Below are 12,628 nucleotides of genomic sequence, written 5' to 3'. Positions count from 1 at the left end.
GGAGCCAGGGGACTCGGCCCAGGACTGGGGGCACCGGCCGCCTGGGGCCATGGGGCCCGGGGGCTCAGGGCCGCAGCCAGACCCACCCACTGCTCCCAGATCAGCCGTTTAATGGACTTGAGGGATTATTGCAGGGATTCTGCAGGCAGCAGAGCCCACCCTTGAGGCCGGGCCGTGCGAAGGTGAGGTCTGTGCGCTGCCCCCATGCCGCCCCGCTCCCGCTGGCCCCTGAGAGCCTCCCACACAGGGGGCAACCCGCCGTGGCCGCTGGCCACTGACAGCTGGCTCCGGAAACCTGGCTCTAGGGGACAAGCTCGGGGCCGGCTTTAGGCCGGGCAGTGCCTGGAATGCCACGCGTCTTCTGGGAGCTTTGAGACAGAGGCCGGGGGTGAGTGACAAATTTGATGAAATGCATTAGCTGGTCGCTTTTGATGACGGTTTTTATCTAAAGGGGTGATTTAGAGTCAGGGACCAGAAATGGGGTACCCAGTGGAGACAGGCAAGGGGCACAGGGTGGAGACAGGTGGGGAGAGTGCCTGGCTCCCAGGATGCCCGTGAGAGGCTGGCCGAGCTGGGGGACTGCAGGAGACATGACCCAGGGCTGAGGGCAGCCAAGCAGGCCCCACAGCAGGCGACTAACACTCCAAAGCCAGGCTTGCTGGCCCAGGAAGCTGCTACTGTGACCGGGTGAGCTGAGCTGGGTGAGCTGGGCTGAGCTGGATGGGCTGAGCTGAGCTGGGTGAGCTGAGCTGGGTGAGCTGGGTGAGCTGGGTGAGCTGAGCTGGGCTGAGCTGGGTGAGCTGAGCTGGGTGAGCTGAGCTGGGTGAGCTGAGCAGGGTAAGCTGAGCTGGGCTGAGCTGTGCTGAGCTGGGCTGGGTGAGCTGAGCAGGGTAAGCTGAGCTGGGCTGAGCTGTGCTGAGCTGGGCTGGGTGAGCTGAGCTGGGCTGAGCTGAGCTGGGTGAGCTGAGCTGGGTAAGCTGAGCTGGGCTGAGCTGAGCTGAGCTGAGCTGGGTGAGCTGAGCTGGGCTGAGCTGGGCTGAGCTGAGCTGGGCTGAGCTGAGCTGGGTGAGCTGAGCTAGGTGAGCTGAGCTGGGTGAGCTGAGCTGGGTGAGCTGAGCTGGGCTGAGCTGGGCTGAGCTGAGCTGAGCTGGGTGAGCTGAGCTGGGCTGAGCTGGGCTGAGATGGGTGAGCTGAGCTGGGCTAGCTGGGTGAGCTGGTGAGCTGAGCTGGGTGAGCTGGGTGAGCTGAGCTGGGCTGAGCTGGGCTGAGCTGGACTGAGCTGGGCTGAGCTGGGCTGAGCTGGACTGAGCTGGGCTGAGCTGGGCTGAGCTGGGTGAGCTGAGCTGGGTGAGCTGAGCTGGGTGGGCTGAGCTGGGTGGTGTTGATATGGGCTTAGCTGGGTGAGCTGAGCTGGGCTGAGCTGGGCTGGGTGAGCTGAGCTGGGCTGAGCTGGGTGAGCTGAGCTGGGCTGAGCTGGGTGAGCTGAGCTGGGTGAGCTGAGCTGGGCTGAGCTGGGCTGAGCTGGGCTGAGCTGGGCTGAGCTGGGTGAGCTGAGCTGGCCTGAGCTGGGTGAGCTGAGCTGGCCTGAGCTGGGCTGAGCTGGGTGAGCTGAGCTGGGCTGAGCTGGGTGAGCTGAGCTGGGCTGAGCTGGGTGAGCTGAGTAGGGTGGGCTGAGCTGGGCTGGGTGAGCTGAGTTGGGCTGAGCTGGGTGAGCTGAGCTGGGTGAGCTGAGCTGGGTGAGCTGAGCTGGGTGAGCTGGGTGAGCTAGGCTGGGCTGAGCTGGGTGAGCTGAGCAGGGTGGGCTGAGCTGGGCTGGGTGAGCTGAGCTGGGCTGAACTGGGTAAGCTGAGCTGGGTGAGCTGAGCTGGGCTGAGCTGGGCTGAGCTGGGTGAGCTGAGCTGGGTGAGCTGAGCTGGGTAAGCTGAGCTGGGCTGAGCTGGGCTGAGCTGAGCAGGGTGGGCTGAGCTGGGCTGAGCTGGGCTGGGTGAGCTGAGCTGGGCTGAGCTGGGTGAGCTGAGCTGGGTGAGCTGAGCTGGGTGAGCTGAGCTGGGTGAGCTGAGCTGGGTGAGCTGAGCTGGGTGAGCTGAGCTGGGTGAGCTGAGCTGGGTGAGCCGGGTGAGCTAGGCTGGGCTGAGCTGGGTGAGCTGAGCAGGGTGGGCTGAGCTGGGCTGGGTGAGCTGAGCTGGGCTGAACTGGGTAAGCTGAGCTGGGTGAGCTGAGCTGGGCTGAGCTGGGTGAGCTGAGCTGGGTGAGCTGAGCTGGGCTGAGATGGGCTGAGCTGGGTGAGCTGAGCTGGGTGAGCTGAGCTGGGTAAGCTGAGCTGGGCTGAGCTGGGTGGGCTGAGCTGGGCTGAGCTGAGCAGGGTGGGCTGAGCTGGGCTGAGCTGGGCTGGGTGAGCTGAGCTGGGCTGAGCTGGGTGAGCTGAGCAGGGTGAGCTGAGCTGGGCTGAGCTGGGTGAGCTGAGCTGGGTGAGCTGAGCTGGGCTGAGCTGGGTGAGCTGAGCTGGGCTGAGCTGGGTGAGCTGAGCTGGGTGAGCTGAGCTGGGTGAGCTGGGTGAGCTAGGCTGGGCTGAGCTGGGTGAGCTGAGCAGGGTGGGCTGAGCTGGGCTGGGTGAGCTGAGCTGGGCTGAGCTGGGTAAGCTGAGCTGGGTGAGCTGAGCTGGGCTGAGCTGGGCTGAGCTGGGCTGAGCTGGGCTGAGCAGGGTGGGCTGAGCTGGGCTGAGCTGGGTGAGCTGAGCAGGGTGGACTGAGCTGGGCTGAGCTGGATGAGCTGAGCTGGGCTGAGCTGGGTGAGCTGAGCTGGGTGAGCTGAGCTGGGCTGAGCTGGGCTGAGCTGGGCTGAGCTGGGTGAGCTGAGCTGGGCTGAGCTGGGTGAGCTGAGCTGGGCTGAGCTGGGTGAGCTGAGCTGGGTGAGCTGAGCTGGGTGAGCTGAGCTGGGCTGAGCTGGGTGAGCTAGGCTGGGCTGAGCTGGGTGAGCTGAGCAGGGTGGGCTGAGCTGGGCTGGGTGAGCTGAGCTGGGCTGAGCTGGGTAAGCTGAGTTGGGTGAGCTGAGCTGGGCTGAGCTGGGCTGAGCTGGGCTGAGCTGGGCTGAGCTGGGCTGAGCAGGGTGGGCTGAGCTGGGCTGAGTTGGGTGAGCTGAGCTGGGCTGAGCTGGGTGAGCTGAGCAGGGTGGACTGAGCTGGGCTGAGCTGGATGAGCTGAGCTGGGCTGAGCTGGGTGAGCTGAGCTGGGTGAGCTGAGCTGGCTGAGCTGAGCTGGCTGAGCTGAGCTGGGCTGAGCTGGGTGAGCTGAGCTGGGTGGGCTGAGCTGGGCTGAGCTGGGTGAGCTGAGCTGGGTGGGCTGAGCTGGGCTGAGCTGGGTGAGCTGAGCAGGGTGGGCTGAGCTGGGCTGAGCTGGATGAGCTGAGCTGGGTGAGCTGAGCTGGGCTGAGTTGGGTGAGCTGAGCTGGGCTGAGCTGGGCTGAGCTGGGCTGAGCTGGGCTGAGCAGGGTGGGCTGAGCTGGGCTGAGCTGGGTGAGCTGAGCTGGGTGAGCTGAGCTCGGCTGAGCTAGGTGAGCTGAGCTGGGCTGAGCTGGGCTGAGCTGGGCTGAGCTGGGCTGAGTCGGTGAGCTGAGCTGGGTGAGCTGAGCTGGGTGAGCTGAGCTGGGTGAGCTGAGCTGGGCTGAGCTGGGTGAGCTGAGCTGGGTGAGCTGAGCTGGGTGAGCTGAGCTGGGCTGAGCTGGGTGAGCTGAGCTGGGCTGAGCTGGGCTGAGCTGGGCTGAGCTGGGCTGAGCAGAGTGGGCTGAGCTGGGCTGAGCTGGGTGAGCTGAGCTGGGTGAGCTGAGCTGGGCTGAGCTAGGTGAACTGAGCTGGGCTAAGCTGGGTGAGCTGAGCTGGGTGGGCTGAGCTGGGCTGAGCTGGGTGAGCTGAGCTGGGTGGGCTGAGCTGGGCTGAGCTGGGTGAGCTGAGCTGGGTGGGCTGAGCTGGGCTGAGCTGGGTGAGCTGAGCAGGGTGGGCTGAGCTGGGCTGAGCTGGATGAGCTGAGCTGGGTGAGCTGAGCTGGGCTGAGTTGGGTGAGCTGAGCTGGGCTGAGCTGGGCTGAGCTGGGCTGAGCAGGGTGGGCTGAGCTGGGCTGAGCTGGGTGAGCTGAGCTGGGTGAGCTGAGCTCGGCTGAGCTAGGTGAGCTGAGCTGGGCTGAGCTGGGCTGAGCTGGGCTGAGTCGGTGAGCTGAGCTGGGTGAGCTGAGCTGGGTGAGCTGAGCTGGGTGAGCTGAGCTGGGCTGAGCTGGGTGAGCTGACCTGGGTGAGCTGAGCTGGGTGAGCTGAGCTGGGCTGAGCTGTGCTGAGCTGGGTGAGCTGAGCTGGGTGAGCTGAGCTGAGCTGGGCTTAGCTGGGTGAGCTGGGCTGAGCTGGGCTGAGGTGAGCTGAGCTGGGCTGAGCTGGGCTGAGCTGGGCTGAGCTGGCTGGGCTGAACTGGGTGGGCTGAGCTGGGCTGAGCTGGGCTGAGCTGGGCTGAGCTGGACTGAGCTGGGCTGAACTGGATCGGCTGAGCTTGGTGAGCTGAGCTGGGTGGGCTGAGCCTGGTCGGGTTGATCTGGGCTGAGCTGGGTGAGCTGGGCTTGGGCTGTGCTGGATGAACGGAGTAAGCTGAACTGGTTGGGTTTCGTTGGGTTGAGCTGGGTGAGCTTCTCTGCGTTCTAGGCCTGAGGGTTTCTTGGTGATCTGAGTTGGTACAGAGCGGAGTGGACTCACTGAGGTCCTGCTGCGGCTGTTGCTGACCTGCTTTGACAGCCCTCCTGGCCAGAGCCACTGTGGTCCCAGGGTACTAAGCTGGCAGCACTGGCCCTTCAGGGCCCACACAGGACTGACCTCTGGACCCGCGGGGCTGCACTGGCTGAGCTGAGGCTGCTGGTTCCTGCCCCTCCCTCCAGCCCCAGACACACAGCAGCTCTCATGGCCGAGAAGGTGGCCAGCACGGCTGCCCAAGGTCTTTTTCCCATGGTCGGCCTGTGGCCATCACTGCTCTCAGAGCCGAGCAGGTAACCAAGAGGCCCAGGTCTTGAGGGCCTGATCTGCCGCCTGAGGACCCTGAGCAGGACCAGGGCACAGGCTGGGGACGGGTGTGTGACGGCAGGAGCCCTGTGTCCCAGCTGCTGGGAGTGGGCCAGAGTGGGCAGCGCCTCCGTGGCCTCGCACACCCAGCAGTGTGTCCCGGCCCCGGCCTCCCCAGCCGCCCGCCGTGTGGCCCCTCACAGCCCCAAGCCCGCAGGGCGTGGACCCCTGCTCACACCCCTTCTTCTCTCCTGGCCCGCAGAGAAGGCTGCTGCCCCGAGTCTCTTCCCCCTGGTGTCCTGTGACGGCCTCGTGTCTGAGAACAGCCGGGTGGCCATGGGCTGCTTGGCCCGCGACTTCATGCCCAGCTCCATCACCTTCTCCTGGAGCTTCAAGAACAGCTCCGCGGTGAGCAGCCAGGGCGTGAGGACCTACCCCACGCTGCAGAGCGGGAACAAGTACGTGGCCTCCTCCCAGCTGCTGCTGTCCTCCCAGGACCTGCTGCAGAGCAAGGACGACCATGTGGTGTGCCGGGCCAAGCACCCCAACGGCGACCGCAGCGTGAAGGTGGCCTACCCCGGTGAGCACCGCCTAGCGCGGGCGGACGGGCGGGGCCAGGGGGGGCGGGGGGGGCGGCTCCCAGCTGACCCGTGTCCTTGCCCAGAGCAAACAACACCGCAGAGCCCCAAAGTGGACGTCTACATCCCGCCCCGCGACGCCTTCTCCAGCAACGGCACCAGCCCACGCATGTCCCAGCTGGTCTGCCAGGCCGCGGGCTTCAGCCCCAAGAAGGTGGCCGTGTCCTGGCTGCGGGAGGGGAAGCAGCTGCAGTCCGGCTTCACCACCGGCCCAGTGGAGGCCGAGCACCAGGGCTCGAGGCCCGCCACCTTCAGCGTCACCAGCAAGCTGACCATCACAGAGAGCGACTGGCTCAACCTGGTCGTGTTCACCTGCCAGGTGGAGCACAACGGGCTGACCTTCCGCAAGAACGTGTCCTCCACGTGCACCACCGGTGAGTGTCCGGCGGCTGCCCCGTCCACACGGGCCGCCCCGGGCAGACAGGGGGACAGTGTCCCCGCCGGCAGGGCTGCGGGGGGGCTCATCAGGGCTCAGCCGAGTCCACCCGGTCACTCGGCTACTCTCTCCTCCAGAACCAGCCAACAACATTAGGGCCTTCCCCATCGGCCCCTCCTTCGCCAGCATCTTCCTCACCAAGTCTGCCAAGCTGACCTGCCTGGTCACAGACCTGCCCACCTATGACAGCCTGAGCATCAGCTGGACCCGCCAGAACGGCGAGATTCTGACGACCCGCATCAGCAACCCCACCAGCCACCCCAACGCCACCTTCACGGCCGAGGGAGAGGCCAGCGTGTGCGTGGAGGACTGGGAGTCGGGGGAGGAGTTCACGTGCACCGTGACCCACACGGACCTGCCCTCCCCGCTCAAGAAGGTCATCTTCAAGACCAAGGGTAGGCGCCCCCCCGCAGCCCCCCCCCCGCCCCCTGCGGCCGCGCCCCTCGCTTCGCGCCCCGGGCCCGCCCTGACCCCACCCTGTGCCCGCAGAGGTGGCCAAGCACCCGCCCGCCGTGTACGTGCTGCCGCCGGCCCGGGAGCAGCTGGCCCTGCGGGACTCGGCCTCCGTCACCTGCCTGGTGACCGGCTTCTCGCCCGCCGATGTGTTTGTGAGGTGGCAGCACCGTGGGCAGCCCGTGTCTCCCGACAAGTTCGTGACCAGCGCCCCGACGCCCGAGCCCCAGGCCCCCGGCTTCTACTTCGCCCACAGCGTGCTGACCGTGAGCGAGGAGGACTGGAGCGCGGGCGAGGTCTTCACCTGCGTGGTGGCCCACGAGGCGCTGCCGCTCTCGGTCACCGAGAAGGCTGTGGACAAGTCCACCGGTAAACCCACCCTGTACAACGTGTCCCTGGTCCTGTCCGACACGGCCGGCACCTGCTACTGAGCCCGCCCGGCCCCTCGCTGTCGCCGCCAAGCGGGGCCCGTTGTCCCTTTCCGCTAAAATGAGAAATAAAAAGATCCACCCCAAAGACGCTGGTCCTGACTGAGCCGCGCTGCCCCCGCCCGCCCGCCTGCCCCGCTCTGCCCCCGCTGCCACCCGCCGCCCCCGCTGCCCGCGCTCCCGGCGCAGCGCTGGACACAGCCCGCTCCACGCTGCCCCAGCTGCTGGCACGCGGGACATGGACACGCAGGCGGGCACACGCACACCCAGGACAGACGAGACGCACAGGCGCACACGCACACACACGCACAGGCACACGCACTGGTGTCACACACAGACACACACACAGCTGCATGAACTTGCATGCGCAGAGGCACACTCATGTGCATACATTCAGATACACAAGCACTCACATCCACATGCGCACACGCTTATAAACACGAGTGCACCCGTGTGTGCACATTTGCACTCACACATAGCCATGGGCACAAATGCACACACGCACAGATACACACACGGAACCAGATACACATGTGTGGGCAACGCACAGCACCAACCCGGCCCGTGTGGTCCTGGGCCCACGTGCACACTCACACAGGCACATGTGTGTGCACATGCTTACACATGCACATGTGCACACACAGGCATGCACGTACACAGGCACACTGGCACCTGCACACATGTGCACACATGCTCAAACATGGGCATGCACAGGCACGCACACATGTGGCTCCAGCCCTGGCACGTGGTCACTCCTGTCCCACACGCTGCGCCCGCCAGCAGGCTCCCTCCTGCGCTGTGCTGGCCTCAGGCTCCCTGCCCAGGCCTCCGCTTGTCCACCTGTCTCTGCTTGAAGGTGCGGCCGTGCGACACGGCCTGGCGGAGCCCACACAGGGCCTGGCTGGCTTCTGCTCCTCAGAGAAGCCCGGCCAGCAGGCCCAGCCGCCGCGCCGGGGCAGGTGGGCGAGTCAGCCTCCCAGAGGCCCCTCCCAGGAGCCCCACCTGCAGGGTTTTGCCCTGCGGGCCACCCCATATAGAGGTGCAAGACTCCACCCGGCGGGATCCCCCAGACCCGCCCTGCAGGCCCCACTGAGTGTCCCCAGTCTGTCCACCCTGCACCCCTGCTGGGCCCTGGCCCACCAGCCCCTCACCCTGGGGCCATAAGTCTGGGGGACCCCGCTGGAGACAGCATGTCCACCAAGGAAGCTGGGAGGGGCTTTCAGGCCCAGACACCCCAGTCTCCATGCCGGCCTGGGGCCCAGGGGCTCCGGCCGACCCACCCTCTCTGCAAGGCTCTCACAGGGGCCCCACCCCAGCCACCCCGCCTGTCGCGCCTCTGCCTCCCTGCCCCACACAGGGTGGCCCCGCCTGTTCCCTGGCCAGCCCGGCCTCCCGTACGGCGGCAGGGCTCAGCCCGCCCAGACCCCCGCACCCGGCCCAGCCCTCCACGGCGCAGCAGAGGGACACGGGCTCAGGCCAGGGCACTGGGGCCTACGGGGACCCGCTGAGCCGACCCTGTGCTCTGTCCCACAGAGGGGGAGGTGAGCGCCGAGGAGGAGGGCTTCGAGAACCTGTCGGCCATGGCGTCCACCTTCGTGGTCCTCTTCCTGCTGAGCCTGTTCTACAGCACCACCGTCACGCTGTTCAAGGTGGCCGGCGGCCGGGCGGGCGGGTGGCCGGGCGGGTGGGTGGGTGGGCAGGGCCTGCCCCCAACTCACGCATCTCTGCCGCCCGCAGGTGAAGTGACCAGGTGAAGAGTGTCGGCCCAGGGACAGAACCACAGGGGCCCCAGGCTGCCCGCCCGCCATCCACACCAGCGCCCCGCCCCGGAATAAACGTGTGTGCGCGAGCCAACTCGTGTGGTCTATCCCGCCGGCGTGCGCAGGCCACAGGGCCCCCGCATGTAGGGACGGGGTGCCAGGGTCTGGAGGCCGTCACAGCATGCGCGGTGGGTGGGCTGTGAGGACACAGCCTGACGGGCCGCACACACGGCGGCTCGGTCCTCCTGTCTGTCTGTCACCTGGAGAGGACAGGCTGCCGGGAGGGGAGTGGAGAGCAGGGTCTGGCCAGGCGCGGGGGGGCATGGCCGCGGACAGGTGCAGAGCAGGCGGGCGAGCACTGGACAGCCACAGACCCGGCTCCAGGGCCTCTGCCATGAGGGGCCACCCCAAGAGGGGCCTCTCAGAGTCTGGGCGATGGGCTCAGGGACGGGTCAGGGGTGCGCAGCAGTGGACACAGGTCCCAGTGGAGACCGTGGCCAGAATGTGGGTGCTGCGCCGGCTACAGCCTCGTGGGTCCCAGAAACCCATCCCCGTTCAGCTGCCCAGGTCAGGGGACCCAGGGAGGCGGCCAGGCCGGGGGGAGCCAGACGGCAGAGCAGTCGGGCAGGTGAGGGGCACCCAGACCCCCAAGCCTGCCGCTCTACGTGGGCGCCACCTTGTGCTGCCCAAGGCGGCAGAGCCCATCCGGGGAAGGATGAGCAGTTGGCAGGGGACAGAGAGAAGCAGCACCCGGCCCCACCCCCATGGGCAAGCGCGGTTGGACAGTTGGCCCAGAGCAGGACGGCCGAGGCCCGGCGCTGCCCACGGCCAGGGGCCACAGGACACGCAGGGTTGGGAGGACAGGAGCAAAATCATAATTGAGGCAGAGGCCACCACTGTCACTGCCCCACCCTCTTGCCCCGCCTGTCCCTTCCAAGTGTCCATCCGTGTGTCCCCTCCAAGCCCCGGGTCCCCCACGCGCCTCTGCTCCTGCCTCCCGCGGCCTCGCTGCTTCCCTCTGTCCGAGGCCTCTTCTGTCCCCGCCTCTCACTCAGCTCCGCCCCTGCCGGTGGGCACCAGGACCCCAGGGGCTACTGCAGAGACCCCCCAGGCCTGGGCCCCGCGACGCCTCCCCGAGCCTGCGCCACCCGCGGGAAACAGGACAAGGGCCACCCCACGCTCCGGCCGCAATGACCCGACCTCAGCCCCCAGCGCGTCCGAGGTCAGGGGTCAGCCCCTCGCCCGGCCCTCTCAACACCGGGCCTGGCAGAGTGCCAGCCGGCGGGTGCCCAGGCTGCAGGTGGGGCCTCCTAGCTGGACCAGGACCCGCGGTGTGGCCGAGGAGACCCCGGGGTCACAGGGGTGCCCGGCTGAGTGTGGGGAGCCCTGCTCCTCCCTGGGTGGTGGGGGTCTGCAGGGCTGGGGTGGGGGGTTGGGGTGGGGGAGGGGGTGCTAGGGGAGGGCGCCATGGGCCTGGAGGAGCAGGGGCAGCAGAGGTCAGCCAGCCTGTGGCCTGAGGGGACACCCAGGGGTGGCAGGAGGGAGGCCTGGCCTGGGCCAACGCCCACCTGGGATGGCAGCCACGAGTCCTGCCCTGGGCAGGGCCCTGCCCTCTGCCCTCCCCAAGGGAATTGTTTTCAACACGAGGGCCAAGGGGCCAGCACCCGGGCACATGGGCCCCTCCTGCTGGCAGTCACGGTCCTCCCAGCCTCATACCCCAAGCTGCAGGGACAGGTCTGGAGCCCGGTCCCCAGAGACAGACACAGCGGGACTGAGGGGCCTGCGGGGCCAGGCAGGACGCTGGTCTCCCTCCGAGGCTGCAGCGCCTCTGGCCAGTCCCTGCGCTGGGGCCACCTCCCAGTGCCAGCATGCAGCGTCCAGCCTCTGGCCCTCATGTCCTCCCCCACTCAGGAGGGGGTGCTGAGCACGCAAGGCCAGTGGGAACCAACGGGCAGCTGGGTGCAGAGGCTTGAGGCACAGGAGTTCCCAGTGGGCCCCCAGAGAGGCAGTTGCCTCTCCCTACTGACCCACCCATCCTCCCTGGTGACCACAGGCCCTGCTGCCGGGCCGGACCCTCCCCGCAGAGGCCACGGCCAGCTGTGCCTCCATCGGGACACAGGCCATGAGGACAGGGCCAGCCCTGGGGGCTGAGGCCCAGGGAGCTGCCCTGTCTGGGGGACAGAGGCATGGGCAGCTGAGGGGCCACCTGTTTGGCCTTAGCAAGGGGGATGCCAGGACCAGAGCTGGGGGCCCTGCAGGTGCCTGGGCACCCCCCCCCACCAAAAGGACAGGATGGCCGTCCGCCTGGACTCTCACAGCCCAAAGCCGCCATGCAGCCAGAGTCCAGGCCAGCCCAGCACCCAGCTGACTGGCCAGGCTCCCCTTTTACGCCCTCCGGATGGGCGTGAGGGAAACATGCCCCCGATTCCAGGCTTCCATTTGTCACAAGTGCAGCCAAGAACTGGGAGACGTGCAGAGAGCAGAGCCCGACCCCCAGCAGCAGCGGGAAGAGCCGGGTGAGGCCAGCCCGGCCAGGCGCCCCTCACACTCCTCCTGCTGGAAGGGAGCCTCCTGGCCTCGGGCGCGGGTGTCCAGCTGGAGCGGGGGACTGACCCGGGGTGTCAGGGTCCAGTGTAGGGTAAATGGTTCTCAGGTTTTCTGCCCTCCCGCCACAGGGCTGCCCCGCCCGGCGGGCACCTGCAGGAGTCACGCTGCGGGGCGCTGTGCTGCGCGCCTTGGGGGCCGCGCTCAGGGTGGACACAGTCGCCAAGAGAAGCAGAGGCGGAGAGAGACGGGAGAGATGGGGAGAGACGGGGAGAGGGAAGCCAGAGAAGCCCAGAGTGAAGACTTGCCGGGGCTGGGGGGCCTGCCGGCCTCCCCGCCCCCCCCCACGCCCGGCCGCCGCGCGCCTGCTCGCTGCACCGCGTGTAAAAGCGCGACGAAAGCCCGAGAAAGGCACAGAGGGCCCCGGGACCTCCTTCACCCGCCTGCACAGGGTCTTAGAGAACCTGCCCCGGGCCATCCCGCCACTACACCCGGTCCCCCGCCCCCTCACGCAGCACCTGCTCAGCTTGCCCGCTACACTGATGGCGCTGGGCACCTGCACCCCCCCACCCCACAGCCCACCTCCCCCATCCCACAGCCCCATGACCCTGCACCCACCATCTTGCAACTCACAATCCCTGCATCCCATGACCCCTGCACCCAGGGTCCAGGACAGGCTTCCCCAAGTCTCCGAGGCCAGAGCCACCTTTTTGGTTTTTTACATATTCTTTTTAATTTATTTATGTATGCTACAAGAACTGGGGCACAGGCCAGAGTTCTGGGGGGTGAGAGGACTCCCCAGAGACAGAGTGAGGAGTGGAGCAGGCGGATCCACTGAAACCCACTGCTGAGGGAGCAGCGGGGAGCCAGGAGAGATCTGCTGCGCCTGTGGGCAGCTCCCTGGCCGGGGATCGAACTTGCACAGCAGAGGCTGTGGATAGCTTCATTTTAACCCCTTGTGCCACCAGGGAGGCCCCGTATTTGTTTTAATGGTGCCCCAAGGTCTAGACTCCAAGCTCGCTGCCCACTTTCAGTCGACAACACTGCTGCACGCGCTCAGGGGCACGACCACCGCAGGGCCCCCTTCTTTAAATTTCCAAATCTCCAAGTCCTTAAGGTCAAAACCCCTTCAGGACACAGAGGAGGTGTCACCAGGAGGCCAGGCTGAGGGGCGGGCTTGGCACCCCCTGCAGCCTCACCCGGCCCCCCATGGCCTCACCCCGCCCTCTGACCCATGGGAGGTCCTGCCCACCCCAGGGGCCATCCCGCGCCCCCACCACCACACCCCCAGCCCAGCACTCCTGCCTGGGGCGCAGGAGGAGCCCCGAGTGGACGACTGTG

The 12,628-nt window shown here is 67.3% G+C and overlaps 1 gene segment (V, D, J or C); it reads left to right on the top strand.

The window, feature by feature from the left end:
* LOC311175481 (Ig mu chain C region membrane-bound form-like) overlaps positions 1 to 8,831 on the top strand; it is a 17,057-nt gene extending 8,226 nt beyond the window's left edge. The window contains exons 6-11 of the C gene segment in view: positions 5,291 to 5,608; positions 5,693 to 6,040; positions 6,180 to 6,497; positions 6,592 to 6,924; positions 8,517 to 8,632; positions 8,721 to 8,831.
* Positions 8,832 to 12,628: the final 3,797 nt, after the last annotated feature.

The sequence above is a fragment of the Talpa europaea genome (assembly GCF_964194135.1).
Source record: "Talpa europaea genome assembly, chromosome: 8".
Taxonomy (NCBI): domain Eukaryota; kingdom Metazoa; phylum Chordata; class Mammalia; order Eulipotyphla; family Talpidae; genus Talpa; species Talpa europaea.
The sequence above is the reverse complement of the archived record's forward strand: the minus strand, read 5'-3'. Positions and strand labels throughout refer to the sequence as shown.